At 40.8% G+C, this 25,551-nt stretch overlaps 1 pseudogene across 1 annotated transcript in view; it reads left to right on the top strand.

Annotated features, from left to right (window-relative positions):
- LOC144773076 (toll-like receptor 8 pseudogene) overlaps positions 1–25,151 on the top strand; it is a 283,267-nt pseudogene extending 258,116 nt beyond the window's left edge. Inside the window, exon 3 of the transcript XR_013599914.1 lies at positions 21,474–25,151. The product of XR_013599914.1 is annotated as a toll-like receptor 8 pseudogene (transcript). The remainder of the gene's footprint in view (positions 1–21,473) is intronic.
- Positions 25,152–25,551: the final 400 nt, after the last annotated feature.

Below are 25,551 nucleotides of genomic sequence, written 5' to 3'. Positions count from 1 at the left end.
AGACACCAGTGGTATCAGAAATATTTAAGATTTTGTTCAGTATTTCTGCGAAATGTATGGGGGAATTAGTTGATAATAATGAATGAATCTCTTCTGTTGTCCTTGCAATTTGGAGATCATACGTTTCTTTTGATGACGTGAGCCTGGTCGGCGTCTGTAGGAGCACAGTCTTCATTCTGCTTAAAGTATCTATTCGAATAGAAGCAATTTTCAAATCGGGCCATAACCTTGCCTCCCTGTCTGGAGAATCGTTCGGGAACAATACTCGTTCACAGCACATGACCTTCCTAGTCACGGATATGAGATAAGGTTTTCCGGGCAGCAAACTACAACATCTGCGATCTACTATTAGAATGTAACTCCCGTTCGAGAGTCTCCTAAAGAATGGTTCTATTTGTGTTGCAGGTGTGCCTAGCTGGTAACATGAAAGGTTATTTGAAGTCCCTTCACAAGCTCCATGCAAGCTAATACCCTGACACAGAAGTGTACCGCTTAGTGATCTTGCACAATTATTGCCACTGAGAAACACTTTCTGGCCTTTATTACTGACACATTCGTGTGTATAGGGCAAGTTCCATATTGACTTAATGTACCCTTTACCCAACCTTTCATACTGGCCTGCCTGTACATATTTTTGGCAGAATTGAAACTGGAAAGTAGTTATCGAAATATTTATTATTCCATGTATTATCCATTCAATGACAGGTCGTTCTGACATTGTTAATGGTAATCTCTCAAGTCTTTCAATGCTCAGAATTGTATAGTCAGCACTCTTCTGCGCCAGACTGATTTGTTTATCAGTAAGGTTAAAGATATTAAATCATGACGTTGTGTTGATTAAACGCCAAGGCACATAGCCAGAACGCAGATTTTGTAACGTCCAGCCAAGCTGTACAATAGAACGCAATTGGGACTGACCGTGTTGTAACATCAGTAAGTCTTGCGATATTATATCGATTGCTGAAGACACAATGCTGTCCAGAGAATATATTCTGGAGGACAGAGTCATTAACCCATTGTCCACCACAGAAAGTGATTTTTCCAAATTAATACGGTCAATTTCCCGTATTTTTTCTGCTGTCTCAATTTGAGTTACTTTTCAAACTTCGTTATAAGCTGCATATATAGAGGCCGCTATGAAACGTTTTTGACGCTGTTTGCGTGGTCCCAATATGAAATCACGCAAGTCAGCACCTTCTGTAAGTAAAGTTAGGTGTTGCTTAATTTCAGCCAGTGTGGACGTTCGTAGCCATTGAAGGCAGAGCTTGCCCACGCTGTAGGTGGTTACTATCCCTGGATGTTGTCTTTGGGAATATCTAGGGTCTGGCCTAGTCAATGTGAACCCCTGATTTTTGTTCAGGAATCTGTCTTGACAGTTATTTGTATCTGTGGGCCAGATCAACCATTTTTTCCATTCAGGATGTGTTCTGTTTTGGTTTAATATATAGTTTACGTCTATCTCATCATCTATAGAGCTATTACTGTTCACTGTTGGCTTTGGAATAGACGGTTTGTTCAAATCTTTGATTTTGGCTAAGCCAATACAGGTAGTTTGTTGAATAGTGTCATTCAAAAATATAATTTGTTCTGGGATCATGCAGGCTCTAAACAATGATTCTATACCTTGTACTTGCCAATCTCTTGTACCCCAAACAGTTTTTGCTTCAATATTATTGTTCCAGAAATCAAACCCAAATGTATTCATTTGTTCAAAGAATGAATCGGAATATATCAATTTTGTGTTTGTAAGCATGGTCTTCATACCTGTCTTATTTGACAATTTGAAATAAAATGTTTCTGCATTACTTGTGTTAAACCCTGAAAAGTATGAATATTTATCATAAAATGTTTTTGAGCTATCTTTTGGAGGAGTAGCACAATGTTCCCATTGGTTATAATTTAAAACATTTCTAGGTTGAGCAGATTTATGTAGATAATGGTTACCATAGTGGTTGTAGCAGAACATCTGATCATAATTAGACGAACCCTGCAAATAATCATGTTCTGTAAATTTAGCTGACATCACAAGATCAGACATCATATCATTAATCCTTTCAAAGTCCCAATCATCAGCAAATGAGCTCGGTTTTACAAAGTCACTCAATGAGATCTTGAATTGGTGTAGATACTTCAGGATTTCAACCGGACCATAGATTTCATAATCAGTTTTGTCCCATGCTACACCGCCTGGTATAGGATTGGCTGTGAAGTTCACTGAAGAAAGTTCTCTTTTCTCGATGTGTGAAGATGTGTGTGGTTTAAGGATCAAGTTGATTTTCTGGCTTGCTGTGTCCATTTTAGCATATTTTCCTTCAATGAAATGTCCCAAGCATAGTACCATGATGAGCCAAAGAATGAGGATAAATGCACCGAAGGCCACCCAAAATTCAATCCATGGAGAAATCAGATAGGTTTCTTTCAGCTGTTGAAAAAGTTCCTTAGCTTTGTCTTTAAAAGTTTTTGTTGATGGCTGTTTCTTTGCTTCACTCAGGTCTTCAGATGAATCATCGAAGTTGATGAAGTAGCCGGATGCTGTTCTGTCAATTGTTCCAATTGTTTTTGGATTTTGCTTTGTTTCATTAGCAAAGTCTGCAGTTACATCATCATAGGTTGTTGTTTCTTGATAAAAAGTTTTAATTTGGGTTTTAAGAGGTTCAAGTTCCATTGCTTTGTTGCATAGTCCTTGTTGATTCACTGTAGATTTTCCAAATGTGATCAGTCTTCCAGTTTGAGCCTCTGTATTCGTAGCAAACATTGGTGTTCTGCTACTTCTTGGGAGTCCACTTGGCCTACTGTTTGTTATCGGCCACATGATTTTGGTTTAACCAGGTCAATGGATACAACTCGGTTCTCCTTTTTACCAGCAAGGGGCGGTAGTACTACTGATCTTGTCCCGTTGACAGACAAGACAGGAACTGCTTTTCTGTAAGAAGGCCCAAATTCCTTCTTTACCGCGATCTTCTCTCTGACTAGATCCTTGACTTTTGGAATCCAGACAGGCCTTGCTGGGACAGGTGGTTTCTCTTCAGTGGTTGTTGGCTGTTGTTTCAACTTTATGTTGCTCAGGTCTTTTCTTGTTTCATTTAAGTCCTGTAAAATAGCCAAACGATCTTTGATATCAAAGCTTTTGTCTTTAACCACTGAAGTCTGACTATCAAGATCTTGGATCATCATTCTAGTCCCGAACAATAGTTCGTACGGACTGAACCCTTTCAGAGAATTCCTTGGCAGGTTATTTAGACTACGCTGGACACTTATTAAATGTTTGACCCACCCAGCTCCCGAACCTAATACCTTTTCCGTTATAGATTGCTTTATGTCTTGGTTTTTTCTTTACACCATCCCGTATCCCTCAGGAAGGAAGTGAGAAGAGTCCGCCTATGCTATGCTCATTTGGCCATGCTTCCCTATAAGCCTGAGCGCTAAAAGGAATACATTATTCAAAACGTAGCATGCTTCTAGCGTATATGCCATTATAGACTTGCAAATCCTTGTATAACAGTCCAGACATCAGCCGAGCGCTGGGGTCTACATCATAAGTGAAAATTAGTCTTTTTATGTTAATATAACGCTTTTTCGTGATGGGTACTTTCTTATTGTTGTTGTTTTTCTGGAGCGAAGTGCCATGGCAATAGTCCTCCTCGCTCGCCACTGCGATCTCTATTGCAGTCTAGGCAGTTTTTTACAAAAATGTGATGATGCAGGCTCATGCCTGGCCACCAGTACACTGATTGTAATTCTTCCAGAGAATCTTTTAGCTTAAGGTGTCTGAGACCCTCACCCATATGTGCGTCTGCTATTAACAAGCCTCTCCTGTCCGTGTTTGGAATTACTCTATCCCCCACTCCAGGGATTCGAGCAAAAGGGACTGAGTTTGCATCGATTATGTATGTATAATTGAGTGGATAATTGATCGGTAGTGCTGAACAGTCGCCTTTTGATGATGTGTTCACCGCCAGCACAGTTTCACCGTCAATGTGTTTTACTGCACGCTTTTTTTGTAGCTACGGAAGCCGATTTTGTTGCTACCGCTGTGGCTGTCTCAGCCAATGAATTCCCTGCAACGTGAACGCCATCACGCTGATGACTCAGTGAATGTATCACGTGAGTTTTTGGTAGTTCTTTCTTTAAAAGAACTAAGTGTTCCCAAAGCGCTTTCTGCTTTATTGTGGCACCTGTGTCATCTTTGTAACCGTTTTGAATCCATTTCTGCAAATCGTTATTGTATGATTTGACGCAGTAATACGAATCGCACACAATAAGTGTCGGGAATTCGCGATCGGCATTATCTAGCGCCATTTTTAATGCCATTATTTCAGTTTGTTGTTCTGAATTATTTTCCACTGAGTGTGTTTTTGTAAGTAGAGGTCTTAATTTGCCTCCGCGCCACACTTCTTTTACAATTTCGCGCGTGGCGTTGTAAGCCAGCTCTCCCCAAACTGAGGGCTGAGCATGTCCGTCTGTATATATTACACAGGCGTACTGTCGTAAAGGCAGAATGTCGATTGGCAGAGGGTATTCTCTCTCATATTTTAGAAATTTTAATTCTTTCATTTCCGGGTCAAAATAGTATTTTACTTTGTCTGTAGCAACAGAATTTACCCATTGTACCCATTCTGGATTTAGTGCAGTTGTCGGTAAATTACATGGTGTTGTTAATGCCTCAAAAGCTGATTCTGCTGTTCTGACTGTAACCTGTCTACCGTCTGCTTGGCATTTTTCCTTTGCTACAGCTGTTTGAACCGCATGAACAATGCTTTCCTTAATGCTGAACCTTTTTTCAGCTTCTGTGTACAAATGTGATTTGTATGCTATTGGTACCTTCTCTCCTTCATTAGAGGTCAGGTATGTGAATCCGCATCTTCCAGGGATGACTCGAATCACAAGGTTGCGTGTGTTGTAATTTTGTTTTAACTAACATATCTGTTTGTAAAGATCTCAAAATTTCTGTGTGTTTTTGAGTCCAATTGATTCTTTTAAAATCTGGTTTTATTAGATCATAGAGAGGTTTAATTCTCTCTGCATAATTTATAATGTAAGTTCTTCCGAAATTTAGGAAGCCTAGAATTGATTGTAAGTTTTTCAGTGTTCTAGGTGCTTGGATTACAGCACATTTCTCTAGGAAATTGTCAGCCAGGCGTTTGCCTTCACTTGATAGTTCATATCCTAAAAACAGGACTGTTAGATGGGCAATTCTTGACTTTTTAAAGTTGAATTTGTAACCCTCTGCTGCGAACCCAAGTATTATGGTGTTCACTCTCTTCAAGTGAGTATCCAAGTCATCATCTGTTAGATAGATGTCGTCGACATAAGATAATGCCTCGTCATCATATGTTTGTAGTAATTCTGTTACTCTCGCTGAGAATAATCCTGGGCTGTTCTTGAACCCCTGGGGCAAACAACAGAAATTTTTTTGCGTGCCATTTATTGAGAACGCCGTCAAATATCTGCTCTCTGGTGCTATCTTTTGACAAAAGAATCCATTAGAAATGTCTAATGTGGTTTTGTATTTTTTGCGCACTATGCTATTCATTAGTGCAGCACTATGCGAGTTTTGTACCGCAAATGTTTTGCAACATGAGTTAAGGTGTCTGTAGTCCAAAACAAGACGATATGAATTGTCTGGCTTGGAGACAGGAAACAAAGGGTTGTTCATTTGTGAGGTGCAAGTTTCAATCACCCCCTGGTATTCAAGTTGATCTAGGATCTCTTTTACCTGTTTTTTAGCTTCTTGCTTAACCGGGTACTGCCTCTGTGCAGTAGGTTGTGATTTTAACTGGATTTTGTGAGGAGGAGGGTCCTCATCCCATCCCACATGATTTTTATATAAGACAGGGGCTTGAGCTACTGCCCACTTTCTTGCAAGTGTATATTTTTTATGAATTGGAATATGGTTTGAGAAGGCAGGCATAATTATTTCTTCGCCATGTGGGCACTCCCTGACAAACTCTGGAGGCCAGTCTCGTTCAGCTAGAAGGATGTCATAGCCCTTGGAGAGATTATCCCAAAATAGACCCCTTATTTTTCTAGTCTTATCCCCCTCTATACGTAATGTTATTTCATATATTTTATGAGGTTTGCTAACTCTGGTATCTGCAGTTTCCACCTGAATGTATTCATTCGTGTCCACTGTCTCCAGATGATTCATAAGGACTTTGCGAGCTATGCTCACTTCTGCTGCGCTGTCTAGCATTGTCTGAGCCCATTCTCCGTTTTTCAGCTGTGTCCTCAGTATTCTCGGCATTGTTAATTACTTTAATATTGGCTATCTTCTTTTTTGGAAATTGTATTTTTTTATTCTGATGAGCAGGTTCTTTGTCTTTGGACTTGACGTGCTCTTTCCTGTGTTCTGATCGTCCTCTTCTTTCCGATTTCTGCGAGGAAGTCTGAAAAGATTGAGAGGGACGTGTATCAATATCTTGATATCTATCAGGTTTTTTATATTATCCCTATTTCTAAGGTTGTATTTTTTCACAGAGGGCTCCCTTTGGGGAGACTTGCATCCTTGATCAGGAGATCTTTCTCTCCGCCGAGGAGACCTTCCTCTGGACTGGAATCTTTTTTCTTTAGGATTGGATTGTTTATTTCCATCCCAGCTCTTTTTTTGAGTGTTTAAATTATTTTTTATAAATACCTTTTCAGGACCTTCAACTAGTTGAGGTTTCACTGGTATTCCACCCAAACTATCTCTTCCTAGTTCTTCATAGGATTTTTCTATGATTCTGGCAATTTCAGATGGTTGGTCTGCTATATTTGTCTCTTTTAACCTCTGGCGAATCGCCACATTTGCTGCTTCTCCCTTTATGTTGGCTAATAATATTGCCGAGACCTGCTTGAAATCTTTCAGTAGTTTCATACCGAGAGTTAAAGCGGGTTCTGGACCATATTCATCTTGAATCTGTTTTAGCACATCTGGTATTACTGACATGGATGGTACACCATGTGTTTTTGTGTAAATGGAAGCAAAGACTGTTCCCCAAGTGTCACAGTCCTCCACATGTGGTGCGATTCCCATTGGAAGACAGATAGTCAGAATCCTATGTTTCTCAACAGGGGTGGTATCTGGAAACACCGCCTCTATTTGAGTGATTTTTTGTGCTAGCCAGAAAGGAATTTGTTCCCGTTTTGCGGGTACTTCACCTAGACAGGACTGTATGTTTTGAGGTGTAATTTTATTTGTGTTCCCCTGATGAGTGGTCAGCTGTGGAATTTTAATTGCTGGTTGGATTGTTGAAGTCCGCATTACATATTGGACTAATTGTCTATGTATTTTTATTAATTGTTTTAGCTGTGCTAAAAGCTCTGGTGCAGGCATTTCTTCAATGTCTGGATGTGGTGTATATCCGGCTAGGACCGGCCACGTTGCTCCTGGTCTACCTAGTGGACCGAGCCTGGTGATGTGATTATTATGTTTTAGGACGCCATGAAACAAGAGCAGGTGCTCTTGGAATTTGAGTGGTATTTCCACTTCCTCGAAAGGAGTGTACTCACTAGGAGGTTCCTCTATTTTGTAATAGTGGAAGTCCTTTGTTACAGCGTTTGCTGCTGGAAAGTTTATCCATGAATAGAATACCTCTGTCTGCCGATATTCGTGTGCCTCAATTACGAATATGACTGTACCACCTCTTGGTGTCAGTCCATTTTCTATAAGTTTTAGGGTTATAGATTTCCTTATGTTGACCGGGATGAGTATTGCATCTGGGTCATTTTCCAGCAGAGTATTGTCTGCTACTAGGAGTTCAGCTGCTAGTCTAACTGTCCCCCTTTCTTCTTCACTTTCTGTCATTTTACTGACAGGAAGGTTATTCTGTTTGTTTGCAGATCAGGTTTCTATGGAAACAAAGATTAGATGCACAATATTTTGGAACAGTGTATCCTTCAACGTTGAATAAACCAAGAACCATACATAGGAGTCTCCTCCTGCGAGGTTTGGCGGATATGACCTTTCACCCACTCCAGACGTCTTTGGAGTATTATGGGAAAAAAGGGGTTCTGTGTGAAAAAGCACGACTGAGTTACTCTAATGTCTTGCGTTAGTTTTATCGCCTATCCAAACGTTGGGCGCCATGTAGTGTAGTTCCTATCATCCCAATAGGCTCTGCGCATTGGAATAATATCTTCAATAGTATAGACCTAGGGCAGAGGTTAACTAGGTCTTCTACCAACGATATTAGACTTAAAGTTTTGTGTTTGCCAGCTAGCTCAGAGTTCACTAGAAACTTTCTCGAATAGGCAAGGAGGATTTTAACCTCCCTGGATAGACAAGAAGGGATTTAGTTTCTGACAACCATAGAACATGACAACTTTGCTCTCCCCTAATCAAGAGTGTATCTCTAGAGTCGTGTGAAAACAAAAGACAACTTATTTTACTCAGTCAGTTCAGTGCATTCTTAGTTTCACCAGATTGTAGAGAAAAGGAAAAGACGGGCGTGTTCAATAAAAGATGTTATTTATTGATCAGTCTCCTTTCTCATACAAGAGAAATTAATCGCTATTATTGTAATACTTATAGTTAAGTAAAGTGCATACAGTAAAGACAGAATTATAAAATAATACTGTAAAAGCATTGATATGGTTTCTAAGCCATATGATACCTTAAAATGGATAAAATAGATACATACATATATACATTTGACTAATCATACTCAACTGGTGCTTCTAACCACGCCTACCCCAGTGTACCTGACCTAAGCCTAATACGTGGGCGGGAGTAGATAAGTAGCAGTTTAAGTTAAGTTTGTTTGCCAAGGGACTGATTCGAGAATTCTCTGCAAGGGGTTATTCAGTTCTGTACCTGAGATCTAGAATGATGGAGGGCTGGTATCTCTTATCCCAGGTCTTGATATTCCAGCTGCCTGCGAGGGCTGCTTGGAAGCGCCGGAGCTGGATTTCTCAGGAGGAGAAAGGCAGCGTCTCGTTCTCAGCGCGTCAGGAAGGCGGGGCAGCGCCTGTGGGCTTCGCTCTCTGCTGGGCTCCTCGGCACGTCTCGCTGCTCCGATCTCGTCACCACCGCATGTGTTTGCTTAAGGCAATGTCGGTAATATTTATACCTGAAAGGTGCCGAGATTGACGTAAGGATGGACATATATACGTCAATAAGGATGTCATATGAACGGGCTCGTTCGCACATTCTTTTGCTGAAGTTCTCTGTGAAATCAAAACAATGGCTATGGGAATTTCCCAGGTCGCTGTAGGTTTGATTTGTTTTGAGAACTCCGTATGCCTTATCAGGGGCGGGAGGAATATCGCTTGTCTAATTAGATGGCATGCGTTATGACCTAATCAGATAACGCGCTTCTGTGCCGTGGTGTGGCTTAATCAGATAATGGTTTTTGCACCGTTAGATGGCTGCTAGTTAATTATTAACCAGACCAGGGTCAGGAATAGGGGAATCGATACAGTACCTATAGGAATACATCACAGTACTACAGGACAACAGGGTACTACTATCTTATTTATTTTACTCAAATCCTGCACTATTCTATATTTTCCACTAGGCTTTTTAAGTCCCATGATTAGCGAATTACAAGGATTGCTTAATATTTCTTTTAGAATACCTTGTTCAATCATTTGATCAATTACTGGGGTAACTCCTGCTTTGTCTCCATGGCTAGTTCTGTACTGTGGTGTGTTTGCATATATTGCACCTTCTTTTACCACAACTTTAACTGGGTCTTCCTTTGCCATTAGACCAATCTCCTTTCCCGTAAAATCCCACACATCTGACCTCACTGTGTTTCTCAATTCATCAGGTAAATCATTCTCGGTAAGAAGGAAAAACATCTCATCCACCTCTGTTCCCTGTTTTGCTAGCATTATTTTGAAAGCCACATCTTCACTTGGTGATTGGAAAGCCACACAATCAGGCGTACAAAAAATGGTGCAGTTCATCTTGCAAAGTAAGTCTCTACCTAATAGGTTTACTGGACTTGAATCACATACCACAAACCAATGCATGTCTCTGAAATTCTCAATATTCACTACGATTGGTTTTGTGATTAGAGTCCTAATCTGTTTATTTGAGACTCCTACAACTTGGATAGTTTCTCCCGAGAGGGGTAGGTTTGGGATTTCCGCTGTTCTCACAGTAGAACGGGTAGCGCTAGTATCCACTAGGAAAGGGATGTCATTTCCTTCAACTTTTCCATCAACAAAAGGACCTGACTGATCTATCGCCAAGGATGCGCCAAGTACGCACTCCTTCTCTCCCCTCAGGTACCGTCATTGTGGCATTCCCAATTCCCTTGCATCACTTTGCATCCAATATTGTTAAACGGTGCGTGTATTCTTACCACTTTCTCCTCGGAATTCGGTGTTCACACTGTATCTCTGCACCTGAGTGTTCAAATTGTTGAGCAAAGAGGCTTGTTGCACCTGTAACTGAGGAGTAACTATCTGTTGTCTGTTGGTTCACAGGCACCTCATTCTGCATCTGTTGATTTAAAATTTTATTTACCCCATTATTCTGTTGTATATTTCTACACTCATTCTTCCAATATCCAAGCTTTCCACATCCATGACAAGTGTATTTCTTTTTCTCTTCAGCTCTATTCATTCAACCTCTTCCTTTATTTCCATTCAATGCTTGACTACTCTGATTCTGCACATTTGTCTGGTTGCTTGTTGTCCAGAAGCTGTCTCTTGATGTTCTGCCAATTTCACTTGTGACCACATCATTTTCTCTATTAACTTTTTATGTTTTGCATCAATGTCATTACTACAGTCCTTTGCGTACTTTAGAATGTCATTGATTTGCTTGCTTTGCCAGAAAAACATATGGTGCTGAATCATCTGACTAATTTCTGATCTTAACCCATACACAAATCTGTACACGAAATGTCACATATCTTTATCACCAATGTTCTCCAATCCACTATACTGCTTAAATACCTGCAACACACTTTCATAGCATGCATGCACTGACTCCTTAGGTTCTTGAGTTGTTCTGTCTATTTTAACCCAATCTGTTTTTTAGGTGGAATTTTCCCTTTCAGAAAAGTAATAACTTGATTACATTTCTTCATTACTTCCTCTGACGAGGCACCTCTCTTCGTGTCTCTAGGCTACTCTTCAGTTGGCCAATCAACTGTAATTTCACATTCTGTAGGTACCACTATATCAAAAAACCCATCCAAATCTTTCAACAAAACCTTTGAAACTTTTACAAACCTCTCTACCGGCATGTACCATTCAATTGGTTTCTCTCTGAATCTGGGAAAGTCATTTGTTAAGGACAAAACATCCTGCCTACTTCATGGAACATGAACATATCCACCACCGTGACCTCTCTCATGGGACACATCCTCTCCATTGTTCTACCTCCATCAACGGAAATGTAGATACTTCCTTTATAGCTGCTTCATCTTTCTTCCTTGACCATCTACTTCTCCATTAATCCACGATTCCCCATTTCTTCAAAATGTGTATTAATTCCTTTATTTGCAATCTTCTTCCTGATGCATTCAAAATTTCTAAGTCATTCTGAGTGAATACTGATCTATAGGGTTTTTGTAGTATTTTTGATTTCTCCATATCTATTCAGAATTCTATAGCTGCCATACGAACCTAATGTGTCAAGACCTATCGTACCAGTGATCATTTCTTCCAAATCTACCCTCAACTTGCTTACATCTATAGTTTTCGGGGGCATTTTCTGTTTTTCTAATCCTTTTGTCCATTCCTCCAGATCTTCAGGAGAAAATTCAGTAGAATGTCCTGCCACTGGAGGGACAGTTGATACTTTTCTCCTTGCATCAATGGGTGAAATTCTTTTTGGTGTTTTGGTCATAGTCTCAATATTTGGGAGATCTAACAATTAAACTTTCAAATCACTCTCACTAGTTTGATCTTCTAACATGTCTATCTCTTTCCTAGCACTATTCTGTGTTACTATTATATTTTGTGATTTTGGTGTACCTCGTTTATGACCACACAATTGTATCTCTAGCACTTTCTTGATAAGGCGAGGGTCTTTTTACTAGAATATCTTCCAACAACTCATCATCAGACTCATCACACCCTATTTCTGTCACACCTATGTGTTTCGTTTTTTCTTGCACTTGTTCCCTTCTTTGTCTTCAGCCATCAATACTGGATACAAACCCTCAGTTACTACAGCCCTTCTCCATCTTTTCATCTGATCTCCTCGGGTGTCAAACGGATATCTGTGTATGAATCCAATATTGACTCTTCTACCTCCTCTGTACTTCGCCCATTCATATGCCTCATTTTCCCATTCTTCCAAAGCCTCGTATTGTGTCAACCTAGGTCTCGGTTCTAATGAATTCATCCTAATTCTCAAATTCTAAAGAATTCTTCCACTAAATGTACCATGTTCTGGAAAAGCTAGAACACCATCACCTTTTGTATACTCCACCCAATTCTCCAACCATACACACGTATGATATCCACTTTTCATCATCACAAAGGAAGCTGGCGTATTAGGAGGTGGCATAAGAATTCCCTCCCTAGTTAATATGTGCTTGTCCTTTTTTATTTATTTATTTTGTTTTTATTAGCCATAAGTTGTAGACAAAAAAGCAAAACATTGCGCAATGAAATAGAATATATAAATGCCATCTTCATAACACAAATAAAGGTTCTGGGGACGAGATGCCAGAACAATATTAGAAAAAACAACATGAGTACAAGAATGGACACAGACTTAAATAGTATAGGCATTATCTATACTAGTCCTAATGAAGACTTAAGCAGATCCTTTTTAATTTAACCGTTGACCTAGGACCCCTGGCTTTAGCTAAGGCCAGTTCTAATTCATAAATCCCTCTTAGTAGTGCCCAAAATTCAGTAATTTTCAGGCTGGTGGTTTGAATCCATGCCCTGGCAATGCACAAACGGGAATAAGCTATAATGATTGAAGCCAGCGACTTTGATATATTGCACAAATCATCTATTATCCCCAATAAGATTCCTTTTGCAGTTAATTGAATGTCTATACCTGCTAAATTACTCAAAACGTGGGTAACCTCAACCCTAAACATATTTAGCTTTTGACACGTGACAAACATGTGTCGAAGATCAGTGGCATATTCCTGACACTTCGGGCAGCGTGTCTTTGAAGAAACATTTGTCGGTGTCCACTTAGAGATAACTTCTGTGGTATAGTACAACACAAACATAATCCGATGTTGCTGTAATTTCAAATTAACTGAAGTAACAGCAGTATCAATTGTAGTCAATGATTCATGTAAATCCTCATTTAAAATATCAATTACAAATATAATTTAGCTACTACCTGTAAACCATCATCCTTAGCGGCCGATAAGAATCTCTGGTAAACTTTCCCAATACACCCCCAGCCAGAAGTCCGAAAAATTGCATATACTACCTCAGTTATGCTAGGTAGGGTTAATAAGCCCTCGCCTCGAATAAAATAATCCCTGACTTGGAGATATCTAATGTGCTACCCCAAACTCCTCTCTAAGTGATGCAAATGATCTAAAACCTTGCTCTTCGTATAACTGCACGAGGCGTGTTATGCTGCATTGTTGCCACCCTCTCCCCACTCAGTCAAAGAATATGTCAGATAATCTCGGGTTACCCCATAGTATAGTAAATTCATGCAGGTCGGTTATTGAATATGCTTTAGAAATGTCTTCCAGACCCGCATCGTATGTCTAACTATATTAAATCGGACCCTTTTATAATATTTTTGATTCGCCATTTTATACAGTAATAACCCACAATTAGGGCCACCACCCAGCTGATACGAGAACCAAATATTACCCACATCCGGCCACTTAAGTAAACTCTGAATCCGGTTAATAAAAACCGCCCAAAAATAGCCTTTAAAGTCTGGAAGTTGAAAACCGCCCTGTTTGTATGTTAGCTTGATATATCTAAGAGCTCTCCTAGCCCTCCGATAGCCCCAAATAAAGCTGCCTACCATACTATCTAGCCGCTTAAAGAAGGACGTAGGAACCCTTAATGGAATTGTGTAAAACAAATAAAGGAATTTCGGTACAATATTCATTTTAATTGTATTGCACCTCCCCAAAATAGTAAGTGGTAGCTTGTGCCACCTACGCATATCAGCAATAACTTTTTAAGCAATAATATCATCAACATGGCAACTAAGGAAATAGAGCTTGACACGGGGCTGGGGAAAAGGAAGATGACGGATTGAGTCCGCTGCTGGTGGACGCTCACCGCTACCTCTCGCCGGGGACCTGGGCCGACCGCTACCTGCCTGCACAGTGCTTGCCAATTTCCGATGGTGCTATGAGGAGAGACGAGACGGGAACATAGATCGGAGCCTGAAGAGGGTTGTTGTTGTAACCTGGAGACAGGGGAGAGGAGAAGGGAAAAAACTAGTCGGTGTTACCTGGCCGCCTTCCCGCTGATGGATGTGCCGAATTGCTCAGCTTAGCAGTGCTGTATTTGACAGCGGCGCAGCAAGGTGGTTTACAGCTACACCGTTCCTGTCATCACTACCACTAATTGCTTTATATTCAAAACCGCAACTCACCAAGGGGAGCAGAACGAGGTGCTGTCGAACTTGAGCTCCAGGAAAGTATTTACACGGCTTAGCTCTCATCCAGTGAAGGGAATGGCCCCACCGTGGAGTACACGCCGCAGACGTGCAGAGCATCCGGGGGAAGCCGGGAATATTACTGAAGCCGTGGATGGTCTGGAGGCTCCAGAGAGTAGCAGAGACACTTGTGGAGGCGTTCAGAGTGAGGGGGGTCCAGTAACCAACACTGCACTGCTGGCTGTTAACAATGCGAACCTAAGCTCAGTAACTGCCCCCCAAGTTGGAAAAACAATGCTGAAACTCCTGTGGTGTGGGGGAGCAACATCTCTTCTTTGATTCTAAGGCTCTGAGACAGCCATCCCGGGTTTGCAAATGGCTGAAGTCTTGAATACGGCTATACATGAGGGATGGGTTGCTGAGGATCCGGTAACATCAACGCCACCCGATGTCTCTCTTGACTAAAATCTTAGCTCTGATAACTTGTCTTTAGCAACTACTCATGACGTGCTTGTCAGTGAGACAGTGTTGGAACCATGCCCCCTCCCCAGTTGGTACTGTTGGTAGCGCTTTGGTCATTGTGGATCAGACTTTACAGCCCGGAGCGGACCCCTTGGATTCTTTCGTTAATGGGAGACTGCATGATGGTAACCCAGCAATCAGGTGTGATGAAACACGTGCAGATGGGGATAACGGCATATGTAAGGTGCTTAATGATAGTGGGAGCGATGCTGTGATAACCCCTGGGCAGCAGGACTCTCAATATTGTCCTAACTGGACTACAGGTATTCCCACCAGCCCCAAATCTAACACTCCGGAGGAGGTGATAACAGTTAAAGGGAAAGCCCTAAAACCAACTTAGGCTGGCAAAGGTGGTAGGGGTTGGGGTGGAGTTGGAGCCAAGGTACAGGTGACAGAGGCGTTGGGAAGACTTAAGGGATCTGCAAAGGCTATAAAGTCATGCGCTGGTGTGAGCTCACTGCGTAAATCGGTCGCATCAAAAGGCGAGGTCAAATCTATAATCTCTAGATTATCCACTTCAGGAGATCCCGAAATTATGTCAGGTGCTACTATGCAGTCTGCCCACCTAGAGTTAGCAGCAATTAACGTTACTAAGGCTCCTATTGCTGCTACTGTTGCTGCTGAAGCCCCTGTCACTCTGAGCAGCTCACAGATTGAGCCTGACGTTGGGGTCCAAGGCCTTTTACAATGGTCAGAAAAAGGGAGACAGCCCAAGCAGTAAGGCTTATGCTTACATCTACATCTATTGCTCCCTCTGCCCCTTCTGCAATGCCTTCTGTCATCACTCCAGTTGCCTCCTTGTCATAATCTACTTCATTATCGCTTCTCAAAGAGACAGGAATTGAGAGCGGTATAAGTCATCTCCAGTACAAGGATGAAGAACCCTCACTCTCTGGGATTATGCAGGCACTCGCAATTTAGAGGGCGGAAGCACAGAGCTTTTACCAGCAGGCTAAGGCTGGTTTTATAAAACTTTTAAAGATATATTGGTCCCCGTCCTCCTAGGACGATATACTGCAGTGCACGGATGTGCCCGCCTCTTGGAATATAACTAATATAATTGTTTTTCCCAAAAAAGGGAACCCTGTGGAGGATAGGAGCTCATATCGTCCAATATCTCTAATTAATGTGGAAGCAAAAACATTTTCAAAACTCATTGCTTCTCGCTCAACCCCTATGATTCATATACTAGTATCTGAACAACAGCACGGTTTTATCCCAGGGTAGGATACAGCGGCACACATTAATACAGCTATTGCTGCATTCGATGTAGCAGGACAGTTAAATCAGCAGTTTGGGATGTTGATGCATTATACTGAGAAGGCCTTCGACCGAGTTGCTTGGGGGCCCTTATGGCTGACGATGTCTTCTCTAGGTCTCGGTCGGAGGTTTATCTCAGCAGTGCTGAAACTATATAGCAACCCAACTGCCACTATTATGCTGAATGGTCTATCTTCCACTCTTTTTAATATTCAAAGGGGCACGCGGCAGGGATGTTCACTCTCCCCATTAATATTTGCTCTCTATATTGAGCCTTTTATTAGGCATTTGCTCCTAAATACTTTTATTTCTCCAGTGTCCTTATATGATATGGTTTTAAATGTAACTGCATATGCAGACGACATTGCTGTATATAGTACAAAGCCTGTGGACACTATGAACTATAACAGTAGAGGCTCAATGTTTTGGATCGTTTTTGGGCTATAAGTCAAACTTAAATAAACACAGTCAATCTTAAATTTTGAACTAGAGGCAGCCCCATTTCAATTAGGGATTACCAGAACTGCTACCGATCTCGGAGTTTGCCTTAGGCTCTTGTCCTTTTTAAAGAAATTCTTGATCTTATTATAATCAACTTCATTCTTCCGATTCTTAAGTAATTCAGTCACCACAATCTGAAAAACCTCTCTGTATTTTCCCAGGCCCTGTTCATTAACACTCAACCTATACCAGTGCGGCTCACACCAACATTCCAATCAAGGCTCACTACATATTCAACCAATACCAGCACACTACCTGTCAACTTACTAATCAGAGCTTACAACACACCTACTCATCTGACCAATGCCAGCGCGGTTCTTTGTGATGTCAGTATTACTCCTACTACTGACCCTCCCTTTACAATCTGCAGTTTTCTCATGCCCTTTGCTTCAACCAATACCAGCGTGGCTCTCTGTGACGTCAGTATGGCTATTGCTACTGATCCTTCCTTTACAAGGTGATACAAAATTCTTTTCTAACTTTTCTTTATGAAAATGTTGTTAGTAACAACATAAAAACAGCACTACTCTGTCTGCTCCACTAAACCAAAGATAGTTTCTTCACTCGCTACAAAGAGAAAATTCCTTCCGGTTACTACGAGTAAAAACCACTGTTTACCCTTCACTTAAGCACGGGAAGAACCTGTTAATTATCCAGGGATATTCCTCTTCTGAGTAAGACCTAATTCCTACAGGCGAGCCCTCTGCTGTTTCTCACACCCTACTTTATACAAAATAGTCCATAATTAGGGCTCCGGTTTTATGGTATTTATTTTTTTACCATTTCCGTCTGTATTTATCCATATTTATTTTTTTGGGCATTTTTTCTGTATTTATCCACATTTATTTTTGCCACAAGCAAAAGACGACGCTACAGCTAGTATTTTTGGACATTTAATTAAATTGACAATTTTATTAGTTTTCTAGTACAATATAATATATATTGTACTAGAAAACAAATAACAAGCATTGGTATAGCCAATAGGTCTCGCCTTTGGGAACTTATATGTATTTAGTTATTCAGAACAATATCCTTGGTGCAACAACATCAACTGTTGCATGGACAAACACTTATAAGGTCCCAAAGGCGAGACCTATTGGCTATGCCAATGCTTGTTAAGGTTTATGGTTCGATAATGGGGCCACTTTTATGTTGGTGCCAAGATAGGAAGGAAGTGCACGTGAAAGCGGCTCATACATGAATAAATAGGACTGTGCATCAGGCTACCGTGCTGTGCCAGGCCTCGCTGCCACTTACTAATTGTAACCGCTACAGCCTGTGATGCCCACAATGCTACAGACCTAGAGAACCAGCAGGCTAAGGGGTCCCTGCTCCCAGCAGCAGCGGTCCCTCCTTTTAGTTAGTGCAGGCTGTGATGCCAACTTAAAAGGGGCTCCAAATCCGAGACAAAAATAAAATTAAAACAAATACAAAGTGGTCGGGGTACCTATTGCATGGACTGGGCAGTCAGGTAGGCAGTGTAACCAGGTCCACTATAGACATTTGGGTACTTCAGAGGGAACAAGGCAGCCAGGAGCTCCTCTGGAGAGTTCAGTTACTGGAATGGCACGGGTGCCTATGAGATGGTAGTGTGGCCAGACCCAGTGCAATGTAGTACTCTGAGACAGCCAGTAGTGTTAGGTGGCAGTCTCTCTGTCTATTCTCATGGAACCCTGTCTCGCCTATTGAATGTATGAAGGATAATTTCAAATAATAAAGCGCCATTATGCTGGTGTGCCAATTCTCTACGCAGCATGGCAATTGTGTTCATCAAAAATTGTATTCCCCAAAAAACCCTGAACGCAGACATGCCCCAGAGCAAACATAAATAAATTGTGTTTTCTATCAAACAGTTTCAAAGATTGAGACACAAACTGATTCCGAAGAAAAGTTATTGTTTTGCGCGTCTCGCTATTAGAATATCAAAACCACAAAGGCAGTCATTATGGAAATCGCTGAGAAACAATTGATCTAAAGGGCATTTGCAATTTAGCTGTACCTGGAAACTTGCACTCGTTTTTTATTTTAATTTGAGAACACCCTATGCATAGATCCATCCATCTCTGGCACGTTTCCTTTTTTGGTACTGTCTCGTGTAATACAAACATTTTCCTGTCACACTTTGCTCGTGTTTAATTTAAAAGTGCTTGTGGCACTTGATGGGCACTAGTAAACATACATTTATCCTCAAGAGTTCTCATCTTTTGAAATAGCTTTCCATGCAGATTGGATGCACAAGCCTTTGCACAGTCAGTAGGAACTATTGGACTAGAAACAAAAGAAATCTGGGGTGTTTTAGCTCCTTCCTGGCTCCATAATTTCTGAGGGACTGTCACTCATTCACAACTGGAAACACTTACAATTCAGATTAAATAGCTTTCTCAGCATTTTTGTCGCAGCCTTCGCGTTTATGGGTCCTCCAAATTCTCCATGGACCGCATCCACCACAAAGCACATGACATGTTTAAGTGTAGCCTAGTTTCTTATGGAGAAGACTAAGGTGTTTAATGCATGTCTCTTCCACATTTTAATTAGCCATAAGGACTCCTTTCTCCTAAATTGCTCTTCTGGTTTTCAGTACTGAACCCTGCACTAGGTTATCTTAGCCTGTGGCAAAGACATTTTAACTCGTCAACATTGGCTTTTTCACTTTGGAAGAGAGACCATTTTTGTGGCATTGCAGCAACCTTAGTCCAGCCTGCCTTTCACACCTCATTTACGGTGATGGGAGGGGAGGGGCAGGAGCAAATCACAAGCCCTGCAGCCAGCGGCGCAACTGGAGTCACATTTAGTGGGGGGTGGGGGGCTGGGAAAACATTTTGGGCGGGGGTGGGGGCAGGGCGACTCTCCCAGCAATAGTTAGATTGGAGATACAGAGGCCCTAGAAGTGGTGACAAAACAACAAAGCAAGTTAGAGGTCGTTTAAAGATCTGTGAAGTACTCGGTTGCAGCTGTGCCCGGGAAGCTGACTCAGCCCAGGCAACCACACACGAGGGGGGGGCTGTCTGCAGCTGAGGGACTTGGCAAGTCACCTCGGCTGGAGCACGGCAGCACACACAATTTACTAGTATTTAACCGCATCTACATATAAATACAGACAAAGGAAAAATAGTTTTCCGTCTGTATTTATGTGTAAATATCAGTTTAAACGGCAAACCGGGAGCCCTATCCATAATATAATACTGCCAGCCCTGCGTAGCTTCTCAGTATTATGACAACAGATGAGTAACCTTCTGCAGTGTGCTTTCTTTACCACACTCTTCTACATTCTGTTCCCAGGATTCCCAGGTATCTATGTACTGTGTTGATGGTGATATCAGCAAATTAACTAATTATAACTTACAACTTTCAATAAAATAATCACAGACGCTCGGTAATATTCAATCAAAATTTTCGAGTACTCAGTCAAAATGAACGCTGATTTGTACAGATTCACAGTGCAAACTCCATTAACCTTCATGGAAGAGAAAATTTCATTCACCAAATTCATTCAATTCATAGACTCATTCAACAAGCCATTGCATTAGGAGTGAATAGATAAAGAGACAAAAGGCATAATAACTCATGCGTTTGCAAAGGATATGCAAATATAAGAGTGAATAATAGTTACCAAAATGGTGAAACGGGAAACCCAACCCTCTGACTAAAGGACTGGTGGAGGTCTCCTGATTAAGAATATGGAGAAAAAGACTACAGGACAGGATCAGGATAGGATAATACTTACTAAAAACTTCTCTAGAACCCCAATGCACCGGAGACCAACCCTCTCTTACTCTCTCTCCCTCCTCGATATTCTTCCGCGATCTTCAATCTAATCAGGCTGTCTTTCAGGAATAAATGTTCCCAGTCTGTTCTCTTTTTTTCAGCAGCAGCTCTCATCCACACCTCACTCAGCAGCAACGTCATTCCATGAACTCCTCTGACGAACTCCTCAACTAATCTTTTGTTACTCTAGTTATACTCTTTAGTTCTGCATGTCCCACTCCCAAAGTTGGAGATCTTGGTAAAATATGAAATATGATTGGTTGAGACTAGGGGAGTTCACATCATTCTGTGCTGACACGGCCAATTTATTTGGCAGGCACGCAGTGCATCAAGACCCAAGGTTAGTAATTCTTTTGCATGTGGGAGAGTTTTCCTCTCAAATGAGCTAACCACATGATTATTTATGTACGTTCTGATATGCACATGCGCAGAAGCATTTTTCTGTTTCAAGTGGGCTTTAGTCACATTGAAAATTATTCTTTGTTATTTAAGCGTGTATTAAGCTCCCTTCCCCATATGTAAGTGTTTTGCACATTCTAATTCCGTCTCTAATTTCTATCTCTATTGATTAGTACTTGTTAATGAGGAATTGATCCAAGCTAGTTCAGTTTTCTTGAATCCATGCTCCATCAGTTGAAGAAAAGATTTATTAGGCTAAAATGGCATCATTCAAACTAAACTGCATGTCAATTAGTTGGAGCTTCACAGAAGGTGGGAAATCTAGACACTGCTGTTAATTTTTTGTGTACAAATTGTAATTCTATACCTCCCTTTTGTAACAACTTTGCAGTCATTTCAAAGTATTATCAGGCAAAATCAATATGGCCGCTCGTATAACAGTAGTGAACCTTTGAAGTTATCTCTTTTCAGCATGAAAAAGGGGCACGTGCCTTCATTTTTTGAATGTCACTAATCCATTTTTTTCTATTTTCAGACAACACAATGATTTCGTCCCACAAGTTTATTCCGGTGCTGCTCATCTACGGCGCTTGTAAATCACTTGCGGTGGATAATAGTTGGAAGACGCTGCCTTGTGATGTGGCAAGAATAGGTTCCATCATTCGCTTTGACTGCAGAAGCCGCGGACTACAGAAAGTGCCGAAATCCGTGGAATTCAATGAAAGATCTGGAGAATTAATTTTGTCAGACAATAAGATAGCGTCCATTGCTGCCAAATCTTTTCAAGGGTGGCACAAACTCACAAAGCTTATTCTGAACTGGAACCATTATCACTACAACGAAAGTGCTAGTGATTTCTGTGAGAGAGGGACAAATATTTCTGAGGGAGCGTTCGCCATTTTAAACAAGCTTATCCATCTGTTTGTGGATGGCTTTGGCCTTTGTGAAATTCCAGTGGGAATCCCTTTATCTTTGCGCACACTTAGTTTGCAATACAACCACATACATTCAATCAGCAAAAAAAGCCTTTCTGAACTTATCCATCTGAATGCTTTTCGTTTGGGTCACAATTGTTACTATGGCAATGCATGTGGCAAACCTATTTCAGTTCCAGAAGATGCTTTTGAAGAGTTCCGAAATTTAAAAATACTTACACTTTCTTTTAACAACCTCACCCATGTGCCCCTCGGCCTGCCAGCTTCATTGAGGGAACTTTATCTCAGCAATAATCAAATCAAAAATGTGACTCAAAATGTTTTTAAGAACCTCTCTAATTTGGAAATTCTTCATTTAAGTGGGAACTGCCCCAGGTGTTACAATGCTCCCTACCCATGCCAAGAGTGCCCAAACGGTGCTGCTCTTGAAATCCACCCCCTGGCATTTCAAAACTTGGCTAATCTACAAGAACTGAACCTTGGCAGCACTTCACTTAGGCACATACCTGCTGCCTGGTTTGAAGGAACAACACAATTGAAGAGGCTGAACCTGGAAACTAACTATTTGGTGCAGGAAATTGCTACAGGACAATTTTTATTTAAACTTCCAAATTTACAGGTACTTGATCTGTCTTTTAATTATAACAGAGGGTCATATCCAAGATATCTGAATTTCTCACACAATTTTTCCCAACTATATTCTCTCCAGGAATTGCACATAAAAGGATATGTGTTTGAAGAGGTATTGGCAGAAAGCCTAACTCCCCTTAAAAATCTTCCCAACTTAAATATTCTTAACCTTGCAATCAATTTCATCCAAAAAATTGACCTCCAAGTATTGGAGCAGTTTTCCAATTTGACCGTAATTTGCTTGTCAGAGAATAGAATTTCTCCTCTGTCCAAAAACGTACTCTAGAATACTCACAGAAATGGAATGCGGGACCATAGAATCAAAAAACGCTCTCTTTTAAACAATTCAAAGACACTACCAAATATTGGCATGTGGGATTCTACCATGATCACTGGCAATGGTATCCACAATAATTACCAACCCTTAACTAAGGCGAAGTGCAGTAACTATGGTAAAACCTTAGACTTAAGCTTAAATAGTATTTTCTATATCAATCCAGAACAATTTAAAAGCTTTGGGGACATAGCTTGTTTAAACCTGTCAAGCAATGGTATTGGGCAATATGTAAATGGTACAGAATTCATCTACTTGACAAATCTAACTTATTTGGATCTTTCCTATAATAAGCTGGATTTGGAAAATACTTTTGCATTCACAGAATTGCATAAGCTGGAAGTACTAGACCTTAGTTATAACTCACACTATTTCGTTGTCGAAGGAATCATTCACGAGTTGGGATTCCTGGAATACCTTCCAAATCTTAGGGTATTAAATTTGAGCTGGAATCAGATTGTTACTCTCACACACTCACAGATCAACAGCAGCTCCTTGAGGGAACTTGTTTTCAAAGGGAACCGACTTGATCAAATGTGGAGAGTGGGAGATACAAGATACCTGCAGTGTTTCAAATCTCTGAGCAATCTTACATATCTTGATCTTTCATACAACAAATTGAAAGGAATTCCTAACGATGCTTTCAGCTCTCTGCCCCTGACCCTCAAAGAGTTGTATTTGAACAATAATGAGCTGGATTACTTTTTCTGGACAGGACTGAAGGACTTTCATTTCCTAGAAAAGCTGGCTTTGAGTGCAAACAAACTACAATTGTTGAGTGCGGATGCCAATATTGTCATGTGGTCTTTGAAGACCCTTCTCCTGAATCATAACAGCATTGCACAAATTGAAAAGGGGTTTCTGGATCGAGCCCTCTGCCTTACACAACTCGACCTGAGTAACAATCAACTGCAGACCATCAACCAAACAGCATTTTTAAATCAAAGAAGCTTAAAGATTCTGGCGCTAAGGCGAAATCCATTTCACTGCACATGTGAAACTAGTGACTTTTTGAGGTGGATTCAGTCAAATAACCTTAGTATACCACGGCTAGCAACGGATGTAACTTGCTTAACCCCTTCTGACAAGAATGGTGCCAAAGTAGTGTTGTTCAATTTGCAGACCTGCAATTTGGATCACATTGGACTGCTATTATTTTTGTTGTCCTTCCTTATCATTTTAAATACCACAATATTATCAGTACTCAAACATCTATTCTATTGGGATTTGCGGTATATTTACTTTTTCTCTTTGGCAAAATTAAAAGGCTATCATTCTGTTTCTCTGGAAAAATGTATTTATGACGCATACATATCGTATGACACGAAAGACTCAGCAGCGTCTGAATGGGTTTTCAAGGAGCTATCTGTTCACTTAGATGGGCAGGGAGATAAGCCGGTTCTTCTTTGTTTGGAAGAAAGAGACTGGGAGCCAGGCAAAGCCGTCATTGACAATCTTGTGCAGAGCATCCATCAAAGTAGGAAGACAATATTTGTTCTTACGCAGCGGTATGTGAAAAGTGGTACCTTCAAAACTGCATTCTATATCGCTCTGCAGAGACTGATGGACGAGAGCCTGGATGTGGTTGTCCTCATTCTCCTGCAGCCCGTACTGCAGCACTCCCAGTACATGCGCCTGAGGAAGCGCCTTTGCAAGAGCTCCATTCTTGAGTGGCCTACAAATCCAAATGCTGAAAGCTTTTTCTGGCAAAAACTAAAACGTGTTGTACTAACAGACAATTATGGCCGCTACAATAGCTTCTTTACTGATCCCATTATGCCTCCATATAAACCAGATCCAGTTGCTCTTGCTCAGTGGATCAACAAAAGCCCTCAGATTCGCTGATATCACCAATTATTTCTAATACATATTCACTATGTGTTTGTAAATGAACTCTTCTTAGGATATTTGAGAGTTTAAAAAAACTAAAATTAAGTGGGCATCTGTTTGATTCTGCATTGTGCCTAGTGGCATGTGTAGCTTCTTTTTTCTTGAAGTACTTTAGCAGACTCTGTGAGATCACTTTTTACTTTCTCTTCATTCATGGGAGGCACCTCCCAACTCGAGTTTTGGACATTGAATGACATACATTATCAAAACCCCCAAACCATCTAATTTATCGACTCTGTAAAATGAACACTTAGACGCCATTATGTTTCTCCGTACTGGCATTTTTCAAGTGTGAGCTTCTTTGTTATGTAACATATATGTATTTTGTTATTCTAGTATGAGCGCGCAACATACAATAATTAACAAACTAACAATTGCCTCTTTTCCCCTAAAAATTGGCAGAGTAAAGCAAGGATTAAGATGATGGTGGCTGCTGAGTCTTAACTTTCAGCTGTTGAAATGTGAAACATGTGAGACAAGTTATATTGTGTGATTCTAGGGTCGGTAGAGTGTATAATAGTCACGCCTTCTCACCGTACGAATGGGCCCGATAGGGAATGCAAACTGCACTCTTTGGTACTTCACAAGTTGAAGAAGAGATAAATCGGCATATAAAAGTGTTTTGATTTCTCAAGCTCTGCAACTATGTAAGATGTGTAGGTTTATATCTATATTTACTCTTACAATGATTTTTTTTAAACACTTTATTAGTTTTTGTTTAATTCAAACATGAGACTCAGTCTTTTGGTATGGTAATAACAGTGACACATTTCAATCACATAACATAAAATACATCTCCGAAAGTTATCAGGCATGTCATAACA

This window comes from Lissotriton helveticus, chromosome 8 (genome assembly GCF_964261635.1).
Source record: "Lissotriton helveticus chromosome 8, aLisHel1.1, whole genome shotgun sequence".
Lineage (NCBI taxonomy): Eukaryota > Metazoa > Chordata > Amphibia > Caudata > Salamandridae > Lissotriton > Lissotriton helveticus.
This window is presented reverse-complemented; position numbering and strand designations above follow the sequence as displayed.